General features: G+C 32.6%; 1 long non-coding RNA gene across 1 annotated transcript; it reads left to right on the forward strand.

Annotated features, from left to right (window-relative positions):
- The first annotated feature begins 4819 nt into the window (after positions 1-4819).
- LOC140178217 (uncharacterized) lies at positions 4820-6399 on the forward strand. Its single transcript, XR_011870483.1, has 2 exons — positions 4820-5199; positions 5959-6399. It is a non-coding gene; the product is annotated as an uncharacterized lncRNA (long non-coding RNA).
- Positions 6400-12568: the final 6169 nt, after the last annotated feature.

A 12568-nucleotide genomic window follows, 5' to 3' on the forward strand; every position in this document is an offset into this window, starting at 1 on the left:
AAAAAAATTAAATTAACTTAAAAAATTAAATTAATTTTAAAAATTAAATTTTTAATTAATTAAGAATAACTAGATTTTTAAATTTGTAATTAGAATTAGGCAATATAATTTCTTCTGAACACACTCTTACACCACGTTCCGTTTCCTCTTATTGCCGCACCGTGACACAACATCACTTTTTCTCTCACTGCGGCAACCATTCGCCGTTTAGACCGCTGCCGCTTCGCCTCTGCAGTGTTAATGCTGTTGAGTTTGTTGATAAAACTGATTTATGGCATAAGAGATTATGTCATATGAGTGAGAAGGGCATGAATATGTTATCTAAGAGGAATCTTTTATCTGGTTCTAAGGTTGCTTTACAAAAGTGCAACCATTGTTTTGCTGAAAAACAAAACAGAGTTTCTTTTAAGAGTCATCCACCTTCAAGAAAGCCAGAGATACTTGACTTGGTGCATTCTGATGTATATGGGCCAATGAAGACAAGAACACTTGGAAAGTCTATCTATTTTGTAACCTTTATTGATGATCATTCTAGAAAATTATGGGTTTACACTTTAAAAACCAAAGATCAAGTTTTAAATGTGTTCAAGCAATTTCAAGCTTCTGTTGAAAGAGAAACTGGGAAGAAGTTGAAATGTATTCGTACTGACAATGGTGGTGAGTACTCAGGTCCATTTGATGCTTATTGTAAAGAGCATGGTATAAGACATCAGAAGACTTCTCCGAAGACTCCTCAGTTGAATGACTTGGCTGAAAGGATGAACAGAACATTTGTTGAAAGAGTTAGGTGCTTATTATCACAATCTGGATTGGCAAAATCCTTTTGGGGTGAAGCTTTGAGCACTGTTGTTCATGTCTTGAACCAGACACCATGTGTTCCCTTGCAATTTGAAGTGTCAGAGAAGGTATGGTCAGCTAAAGATGTTTCTTATGATCATTTAAGAGTCTTTGGATGTAAAGCTTTTGTTCATATTCCTAAAGATGAGAGATCTAAGCTTGATATAAAGACTAGGTAGTGTATTTTTATTGGCTATGGCATGTATGAGTTTGGTTACAGGTTTTATGATCCTGTTAGCAAGAAGGTGATTCGAAATAGAGATATTGTTTTTGTTGAAGACCAAACATTGAAGGATGTTGATAATGCGGAGAAGCCAATGGTTCAGTCTAGTGATGATTTTTCTAACTTGGATATTACTTCTTCTATGCCTATGATAGAAGATGGTAGAGTTGAAGTTCAAAATAATGAGCATGATACAAGTGCAGGTGAAAATGGAATAGTTGATCCGATACTTGATGAAGTTGGTGATGATGATCAAGATGAAGAACCAGCTTTAGAAATTCATGCAAATGCACTTAGAAGGTCTACAAGAGAGAGAAAGCCTTCGTCAAGGTATTCTCCACATGAGTTTGTTTTATTGATTGATGGAGGAAAACCTGAATGCTTTGGAGAGGCTGTTGAAGATGAAAGCAAAGCTCAATGGCTTGAAGCTATGCAAGAAGAAATGAAGTCCTTACTTGAGAATGATACCTATGAGTTGGTGAAGCTACCGAAGGGTATGCGAGTTTTGAAGAACAAATGGGTATTCAGAATCAAGAATGAAGAACACAATTCTAAACCTCGGTATAAGGCTAGATTGGTTGTTAGAGGTTTTAGCCAGAGAAAAGGTGTTATTATGAGGAGATATTTTCTTCTGTTGTGAGGATGCCATCCATTCGTGCTGTGCTTGGATTAGCAGCGTCTCTTGATTTGGAGATTGAGCAAATGGATGTGAAGATAACTTTTCTTCATGGTGATTTAGATAAGGAGATCTACATGGAGCAACGGGAGGACTTTGTTATTAAAGAAAATGAAGATTTTGTGTGCAAGCTTAAGAAGAGTCTTTATGGGTTGAAACAAGCTCCAAGACAGTGGTACAAGAAGTTTGAATCTATTATGGAGGAGCATGGTTACCGTAAGACAACTTCGGATCATTGTGTATTTGTGCAAAAATTTTCTGATGATGATTTTATCATTCTTTTGCTTTATGTGGATAATATTTTGATTGTGGGCAAGAATGCTTTGAGGATTAATGAGTTGAAGAAGCAATTGAGCAAGTTCATTGCTATGATGGACTTGGGTCCTGCCAAACAGATTTTGGACATGACTATTACTCATTATAGAGATTCCAAGAAGCTTTATTTGTCACAGGAGAAGTACATAAAGAAGGTGCTTCAAAGGTTTGGCATGAATGATGCCAAATGTATTGCTAGTTCTTTTGCTCCTCATTTTAAGTTGAGCACCAAGTAGTGTCCAACCACTGATGAGAAGAAACAAGCAATGGATGAAATACCTCATGCCTCAGCTGTTGGAAGCTTGATGTATGTTATGATGTGTACTAGACCAGACATTGCTCATGCGGTTGGTACTGTGAGTCATTTTCTCTCTAATCCAGGTAAAGAACATTGGAATGCTGTTAAATGGATTATGAGATATCTCAAAGGTACAACTAACTTGAGTTTGAGTTTTGGTGGTGAGAAACCTTTGCTAGTTGGCTTTACTGATGCAGACATGACAGGAGATATTGATTCTCGAAAGTCTACTTCAGGTTTTTTGGTCAAGTTTGTAGGGGGGCTATTTCATGGAAATCAAGGCTACAAAAGTGTGTTGCACTTTCTATCAATGAGACAGAGTTTATTACAGCAACTGAAGCATGTAAAGAGTTGTTGTGGATGAAGAAGTTTCTTGCAGCACTTGGTTTCAAACAAGACCGTTATGTGTTGTTATGTGATAGCCAAAGTGCTATTCATCTTGCCAAAAATTATACTTTTCATGCAAGATCTAAATATATTGATGTTAGGTATAATTGGATACGGGATGTGTTAGATTTCAAGTTGTTGGAACTTGAGAAAGTTCACACCGATGACAATGGTGCTGATATGATGACAAAAGTATTATCAAGAGAAAAGTTTGAAACATATTGTTTGATCGCCGGAATGGCGAGGGCCTCCACCTAGTCGAGAAAGGAGAGATTTGTTGGGTTTTTCTCTCCTTTGTGAGGCCCAAGCCCAACATTTTGAGGGTGTCTCTTTGTACCCATTGTGCCACAACCCTAATCAGATTTTGGGGTCATTGTGAGGTAAAGAGAATAGCCACCAAGTGAGAGAGAAGAGAAAAAATTGTTAATGTTGCAAGTGTGAGGAGTGTTGGAGTTAGTCCCACATTAAAGAAAATAAGGAAGAGTGAGGAGTTTATAAGATGAGAGAACCATTTACTTGACACCGTAAGGTTTTGATGAGTTGGATGTGGTGTCATCTCATCTTATGTTCTCTCGCTTGATTTCTCCCCGAAATCTCTCTGGTGGTCGAGAGCTCCCTACGGTTGGCCCAATAAGTGGTATCAGAGCCGATGGTTAATCGGTCTGGTGGTTTTAAGGGGTATTCAAGGTGAAGCATCAAAAGTCTTCCCGGCAAAGGTGGTCCGGACAACGTGTCCCGCGGTGTAGTACGGCAGCGGCGGTGTGATGGACGAATACTCATATGTGGTGGAGGAGTTAGAGGGGAGTTGATGCTTGATGTGGAGGCTCACACTTGAGGGAGAGATTGTTAATGTTTTGAGTTGGATGTGGTGTCATCTCATCTTATGTTCTCTCTTCCCATGTTACTGCGTCATACTGTGTGTATGCCTTCTCTCGTGTTGCCGTCCTTCTTCTGCTGCCGTGACTGCTTCTTCTTTCTTTTGCTGTGATTTGAATTTTTTTCATGTATTTTTGGATTTTTTTATTGTATATGAATATTTTTTAATATAATTTTTTGCATATGTCTATTTTTATTATACATAAATGTTTTTTTTACTGTGGCGCCGAAGTCCAGAGAAAGAGTAGAATAGCTGCGGTAAAAATAGGATAATAAGAAAGATGAAAAGTGAAATGTGTAATTAGAAATAAAGATAAATAATTAAATTGAGATGTTTTTTTTTTATGTTTAGTGAGTTTGGATACAGTCCATTATTCACATGATTTGCACCCTCGTTATCTACTTAGAGGAATTAGAAATAAAATAATATAATGTTGATCTCTATAGTCTATACATGTATCTATGTCTACTTTAATTCATACCCATCTAACTCATTTCCCATATGCGTTACTATAAATAAATGTCTTCATAATTCACCATTCAAACTTCAAACACGCACGCATGGGTTGGCTTAGTTCCTCGAAGTGTTGGCGCAAATGATACGGAAATTCTTTTATACAAATTACTCTTCGAGTTATTAATTAATCAATCTCGTTAGTTATTAACAATATTTTTACCAATTTCTGTAAATTTTTATTTATAATTATATTTAATAAAATATCTTTGTGAATTTGTCTAATAAAAAATGTTTTTTTTATGCTTGTATTTAATAGAAGTGTCTTTATAAATATATTTTATGAATGTATATTTTTTGTATGTGTTTAAAATATAATAATTAATTATTATTGACAATAAATTAGCAGATAATATGTTGGTACCTTATACTTTTTTTTAATTAATTATTATTGTTATTGATTTTCTTAGAATTAAAAAATACAAAATAAAAATGGAGATCGAAGAGCATTTCATCATTTCCCTGCAATGTCCATCGAAATGCAGTAGCATTTCTCATGCAATGTAATATCTTTCAATAAAAAAATAAAAATAAAAGTAATGACCGTAGACGCCTCTCTTAGCTACCATGAGTTTCCCTAATTAATTAGTTTTCTCAAGAATGCATCTGAACTATACAGTTAATAAGAATACAACAATCTCAAAATATAATATTATTACAAGTTAAATTTCATGTAAAGATTACAAATGTTGAGACGCTGATATCATATGTAAATGTACCCTAATTTACGTAGAATATGCATGCATGAATCACATAACATCTATAAATTAAGATGCCATAACAATAGATTTCCAAGCTAACCCAACACCTAGCAAGAACAAAAACCAATAACAACAACAAAAAGAAACAATGAACACTGCTGATCACATGGCCTACGAGATTCAAAGAGGGAACTCAGGTCGGCGGCAGCAGCAGCAGCCACCACCACCACAAACTGGAAACTTGGGCTACACGATTGGAAAAACGAACTCAAATCCGCCGCCACAGCCGCAGCAGCAGCCACCACCAGCAAAACCTGGAGACATGGCCTACAACCTAAGATGAACATGAAGTCCATGATCACTAGGAAACAGGTACTTAAAGTGTATATATATCTTCTTGCATTACTTCCATTAAATGATATCAGCTAATTAAAAAAAAATAATACCTATACATCTAATTATGTTGACTATTCATTAACTGTTTTTATTTTATTATTCACCGCTACTTTCTTGTACTGCAAACTTTTCTCCTACAAAACTTTGCTTTAACTTTCTATATATATATATATATATATATATATATATATATATATATATATATATATATATATATATATATATATGGAAAAGTATATGAACTAACTAATAATCAGTCAAAAATGGAATAACATAATTAATTATAATTAGTTTTATTAATTTATAATTTAATTTTTTTTTAAATTATTGTTGACCACGTTCAAAACATGAGAGAAAATATGCTAATGATAGGAGAGAATCACGGAACAGATGCTTTGATCATTCATTAGTTAGTTCTATATAATTAATTATGTTTTATTAATGCGTAACACATGAAATATAGAAATCATATCAAAAACCATCCAATTTACAAGAAAAAAAACATCCGTGTACCTATCAGTAGCAACATCCGGTTAAAGTCACCGGTGCCTCTGATTTATCAGTTGGCTGATTCTTGGCTTATATAGAGTTATTCCCTATCATTGTTGTATATATATATATATATATATATATATATATAGCTGTTTTTTAAATTTTATTAATTAGCTCATCATTATTAAGCATGATGAGAAGATACTAAAATTATTATTCATCTTTTCAATATTTTTGTTGAAGGTCGTACATGCATACGTGGAAGTGGGAGCTATGTAGCTACTAGCTATTGAAATTAAAGGAATAAGCTTACACAGCAGCAGAGATTATAGTATTACTGTTAATCAAAGAATAAAGATCATCTATTACTTGGTTAATTAATTGTAATTCGTTACTTCTTGTTCGTTTTGTTATTATTAGTGGTCGCTGTATGTTATTGCAGCTTTGAACATTATACGTAGAAGGCAACTTTTATGTGTAATTATTATTAATGTCTCTGAAAAGTTTATATTATAGGCAGTGCTATTTTAAGTAAATTATTGTGAATATAATATTCACAATATAATATAACTATAGGTCATTATTTCGATTATTGTACGTTTGTTCTCCATTGAAAGGTATCAATATAAATCAGGGTAAAATTAATAAGTAAGCTCCTAGCATTATAAAAAATTCTGGTTAAAATACTTTTTTTTAAGATTTTACGGTAATTTTAACTGTCATTATTATTTTTAACGCGGTAAAAAAATTGCCATAATTTTAAGTATCATTTGATTATTACGCTGATTTTTTAAAATTATACCACAATGTTTTTATTAAAATGGTAATTTTTTAGTTGGTTTAAAATGGCTCTTAAATAGCTATTTTAAATTAGTTAAAATAACAGTTATTAAATTATTTAAAATAGTATTCAAACTGTCATTATTCTTCATATATAATGGTAATTTTAAACTGCCACAATTTTCAAAAATGACAATAATAGTAAAAAAAATAAAAAATCGTCATAATTTAAAAAAATACAGCATTTTTCATTAAAACCACCATAATAACCATCACAATTTTAGAATCTTATTATTTTAAAACTGCCATTATATTTATTATAATATGTTGTTAGATTTTTTCATCAACCTATTTTTATTATAAAATTTCATAATTTTTACATAAAAATATGATCGAATTTACAAAAATTGCATAATAATAGGGTCAAAAACCTAAAATCTAAAATCAATCATATCATGTACGTAGAGTTCTATTAATTTTTTGAAGTGAGATAAGAACACCTTATTTATTAATATTTGATAAGTGACTCCAATATTTTTCAATACAAAGACATTATCACATAGTGGTAATTTGTTAATGAAAGAGGTATTCTTTTGATCCAGCTTATACATCGGGATTTAATTATATCCCAAATATGCGTCCACAAAAGATAAGTATTTGTAGCCTGAGACTAAATCTACTAGAGCATCGATACTGAAAAGTGGATAAGGGTCATTGGAGCAAGCTTTGTTAAGGTCGGTGTAGTCAACGCACATCTTCCATTTCCCGTTTTGTTTCTTCACGAGTACTATGTTCGCAAGCCATAATGGATATTTTACCTTTCTTATAAAGCCAACTTCTAGCAGTGCCTGGATTTGTTCTTCTATAACTTCTGCTATTTTAGGACTGAACTTTCGTCGTTTCTGCTGGACTAGTCATGAGCCCGGCACTATAAGAAAAATGTTAAGTACCGTCGGATTTAGCGTCTCGAGTTACTGACGGGTTTATGGAGGAATTTGTTGTGAAATTTATTACGTCAAATTATTACCGATGGATTCACTTATCCGACGGTAAATTCGTGGATAATATTTGGAGGTAAAAGGTATGGAATAGGTGTGAAATTTTTTGTCAGATTTATCGTTGAATTATTCCGACGGTAACACATTTTAGTTAAGCGTTGCATTTTGATGAAACACATCTGACGGTAAATTCAACAGTAATCAGGTCTCAAATTGAGAGCGCAAACACTCTCCCCCTATATCTCTCAAACCCCCTCTCTCTCTCAAACCCTTTTTCTATCTCCATTTCTCTCTACCCAGCACAACCCATTTTGCTGCCACTCCAACCCCGCCGTCACTGGCCCTGCTCTCTCACTGCTTCTCCATTTTTCTCTCTACCCAATCCCTTCAGCGTTTCTCCAGCACCGCCGCCGCTCCAGATTCAAGTACATCCTGACTCTCCATCTCTATGACATATATTTTAAAATTAGAAAAAAATTTTCTTTAATTGTTAGTGTATTACTTGTTAGTTTATTATTCTATTAGTGTTAGAAATTTGATTAGTGAGGGTTATGACTGTTGAATGATTTTGAATTAGTTAGAGTGTTATATATTATTTTAGGAATAAGGATGTTTGAGAATATTGTTTCAGAAATCATGCTTAATTTGTATATTTGTGTGTGTTAATTGTTATATTACTTGTGTTTTGTTTTTACTTGTTTTTGTTAGATTGAAAAATCATGGGCTATGAGAAAAAAATTTTATTTAATTTTTGACGTAAATTCCATTGGTTTGAATAATTAGTTTGTTTGAATAAGTTAGGGTTTAGGATTTCTATTCAACCATTGTATGTTGGTTTTGATGGATATTTAGTTTGGATGAAATTCTTGAAGGGTAGAAAAATCCGAATTTTAGGAAAAACTCTATCAAAATTTTTACAAGATTTTGAGTGAAATTGAAAAATTAAAACTATGTTTTCAAAAGTCTTAAAATTATGTTTAGGGTTTATAAATATTTGTATTAATTATAGCATGAATTGGTTCTTCCTTAAAATTTTTATTTTAAGTATTTTAGGTTATTTGTTATAATTATTTGTTATTCATATCTTGTCTCATATTGTTACAATTATTTGTTATTTCTTGAGTTTTTTCTTATGTTATTATTCATTAGTGTTTGGTATGTTATTAATATATTTACTGTATTGAGTGTATTAATATGTTTAGAGTTAGTGAATTTAATTGTGTTTTGATTAGTGTAAGTAATATATACGTTGTGCAGACATGAAGACAGGTAGCAGACGTCGGTCGAGTGAGTCACGTGGTCGTGGTAGATGGCGGGCTTCCAACAAATTTCCAAGGACTACCCAATCATCGCCTTCTACCCCGACTACCCCGTCGACTCTTGTGACGTCATAGGTGGGTCCAGCGGACCAGCAATTTATCATGGTCCTAAACTCTACGTGCCTCCTTCTGCTATGCCCCTTGCCGATCTAGACATGCATCATTCCTCCTATGCCTCTAGCAGGATGCCCCTCCACCACCGTCGGTCATCCGACTAAGGATTTAGGCTGATGGCATGTAGGTGTGAGTACATACAATTTTTTAATCTTACGTTTGTTAATCTTAACTTGATGCGTTTTATGTGTTTGTTAATGTTAGGTTTTTTCTCTGTTAGGTTTGTACCAAATCTCAATGCTCAAACGGGAGATTTTTGACATCATTAAGTTGATGTACGACCATTCGTGGGCGACCTACACGCAGATTTTGGCCGAGACCAGAGATCGATGGTTTCAAAAGTAGGTAGTAAGGACCCAATAATGTTGAATTAATTATCTGTATTTGAACTGTATTCATATAAAATTAGAGGGACTTTTCAACTTCTTGTTTTATTCCTAAGAGGCTTGGCACATGCCTGACCTTATGCTTTTGGATGAAAAATCGGGTAAGGAAGCTTCTTACCAAATCATCAAAGCACATAACCAATATAGGTGATAAACTATTAAATCATTTTACGGCCGCTTCGGTTAATGTAGTAGGAAAGGCTTTACAATGAGTTGCATCTGATGCATCTAATATGCCAATTACATGCAGCTTTTGAAATTGCTCAGATGATGCCTTGGATTGGTGGTTCCATCAGAAAAATTCATGTCCTAGATCTTAAAGTTTCTAGGTACTTTAGCCCGCATGATTTCTTTTATGAATGGATCTTCGCCTATCAGAAGTATTTTTTCTCGGTCAGCTCGGGCTATCTGGCCTTTAAAGTCGAACTCCAATTTTAGGAGCTTTTCTTCTAGCTCCTTTCGTCGTCAAACGTCCCTTTTTAGGGCTCTTTCATATTCTCGTTGTCGTTCTAGCTCCTGCTCGAGTAGTTTCAGTAGAACTTGATGTCCGTGGACAAGTCTGATGATCTCTATGAGATCTCTTAACCCGGATGTTTTAGGTCGGTGTACTTATGAGCTTATCATGTGTCCTTTCAGGTTTAAAGTGTGCGTATCTCTAGGTGCACCTATCCCTTTATCAACTTGGGAAAGTATGACTAGCGCTCGCTCGTCGTTATGTTGCTCTTCTTCTTGAGTTCCGAATCGAAAGCTATGTGTCCGTCCTCAGCGTTGTCTTCTGCCATCGTACAGTCTTGATTTCTAAGTCCCCAGCAACGACGCTAATATTTTGAGGAATACTTGAAACTGGGTTGCTTTGGGTGATTTATCTAACATCTTCTCCAATGAGGATGAACCCGTCCGAATTGTTTGTGAGTAGAGATGGGTGGTACTTGTAAGGAACTCCGATGCTTAAGTTAGCATAAGTTTTAGGCAAATTTTTAGTACATTGAAATTCGAAGAATATATGAAAGTATCAAGATATTTATAGATGTAGCGTCAATAACCACCTTTTGAAGTAGTTCCACCTTTGATGGAGAGTTTGTTACTCCTTTTGCTATGGAGTTTGTTGAGATCTCTTTTTTAGATGAGTAGTAGCTATTGAGGGGGTTAGTTACTTATTTGGATAAGTAGAATTAAACTCTGTCGCCATATCTAACCTCTTATAAGGTTAGACAAATAAGAATGAAAATTTGAGTACTAATATTTGTAGAGTGTTAAATGAGTTCTGTGCATTTTAGATTTGACTGAATTGTGGAACAAGATATAAACAACTGTATTTTTTAAAGTTATAACATGATTGTATCATTTTCCTAAAATATTTTTCATATATATAATTCTTTTATAAAATATATTTTATATATAGATTTATATAATATTTTGTTATTTTTAAACAAAATAGTGAATTAATTAATAGACATAAATATATACAAGTCACTGGTCTTATTTCAAAAAGTATGATAAAATATTATATTTACACCAGCAATTTCTTTTTAAGAAAATACAAAATAGAGATGAATTATCTTCTAAAAACCTATACCGAGTCAAATTGTTAAAGAATTACATTACAAATTTACAATACACCGTCGCGAAATCTGCAATACACTTTCTATTGTTATGATCCGACTGCATACCGCTTTAATTTAACTATTAATATGGCCGGGCCGGGCCCAGAAGTAAGTAACAGAATTATAGAAGAATCAAAGAAAATATGACAATTAATAGTAATAATTTAATAAATAGAAAGTATGAGGAATCCAAGGACAGATCCAAAAATAGTACTATGGGGGGCTAAAAATATATATAATATTAAAAAATTATGCAAAAAATTATATAATGTAAAATGCATTACAAAAATATACTGATAGAGAATATATTTTAAAGTACAAAAATATATATGTACTTTTTATTAATAAAGTGGTCGATTCTTCGTTTCATAAAATTCATCGATAATAGAATTTGTGTCAAATTTTTCTGCAATTTTCTTTTCAATATAATTAAAAGACAATTAGCAAGAAATTTATCTTTCATTTTGTTTCTAAATTATTCTTCACAATATTCATAGCTGAAAAAGAACTCTCAGTTGTAGTAGTTGAAACAGAGAAAATTAATACCAAATAAATCAAGAAGGACGCTCACAAAAAGAAAAAAAATATACTTTATCAAAATTGAAAAATTTTATTTAATTAAAAAATATTAGTAATAATATATTTTTATATTTTTTTAATATTGTTACTTATTTTTTAGATATTAAAAATCATTAATATTTAGGTTAGACTGGATTTTTATTTATATTAGACTAAATACTAAATAAATTTTTAAAAAAATTATATCATACTTAATAATTTATTACTATTAATTTTTTCTAAAAAGGTTGGGGGCCGAGGCCTCCACTCGCTCCCCATAAGTCCGTCCCTGGAGGAGTCAATGAAATATTTATACAATATGTATAATAAAAATTTATGGAATATTAAAAATATAACTATTAGTATTACATTTTTTTATTAGTTAAAACTTTTGAAATGGATAGAATCATAACATGATATTAGACTTTTGATTCGAAACTCTCTTGCGCGATCCTTTAATAAATAATGTTGACTATTCATCTATCTTTTTTAATTAATTCATACCCAACTACTCATTCTACAAACACGTTACTGTAAATACCTTCACAATTCGCCCTTCCAACTTCAAACACGCAGGCGCACGCCATGGCTTAGTTCCACTTTCGTGCAAATGACACTGAAATTCTTTTACAAATTACTCACCGCCATTTCTTTCTACAGTTATTATATATTGTCATTGAGTTTCTTATAAAAAAAAAAAAAAGAAAAAAAAGAAGAGTATTCCATGCATTTCTCTGCAGTAGTCCCATGGAAATGCAGTAGCATTTCTCATGCAATATCCATCAACACGAAGAAACATTAATCTCTATTTCAACAAAAAAAAAAAAAAATAGAAGTAATGACCGTAGACGCCTCTCTTAGCTACCATGAGTTTCCCTAATTAATTAGTTTTCTCAAGAAAGGAAAATTCCCAACAACGCACCTGAACTATACAATTAATATAAGAATACAACAATATAAAAAATATCATGTTTTTACAAGTTAAATTTCATGCAAAGTTTACAAATGTTGACACGCTCATATCATACATGTAAATGTACACATGCATGCATCAAACACATCTATAAATACGAAATGGCGGATCAAATACACAA

Source organism: Arachis hypogaea, chromosome 13, assembly GCF_003086295.3.
Source record: "Arachis hypogaea cultivar Tifrunner chromosome 13, arahy.Tifrunner.gnm2.J5K5, whole genome shotgun sequence".
NCBI classification, from domain to species: Eukaryota; Viridiplantae; Streptophyta; class Magnoliopsida; order Fabales; family Fabaceae; genus Arachis; species Arachis hypogaea.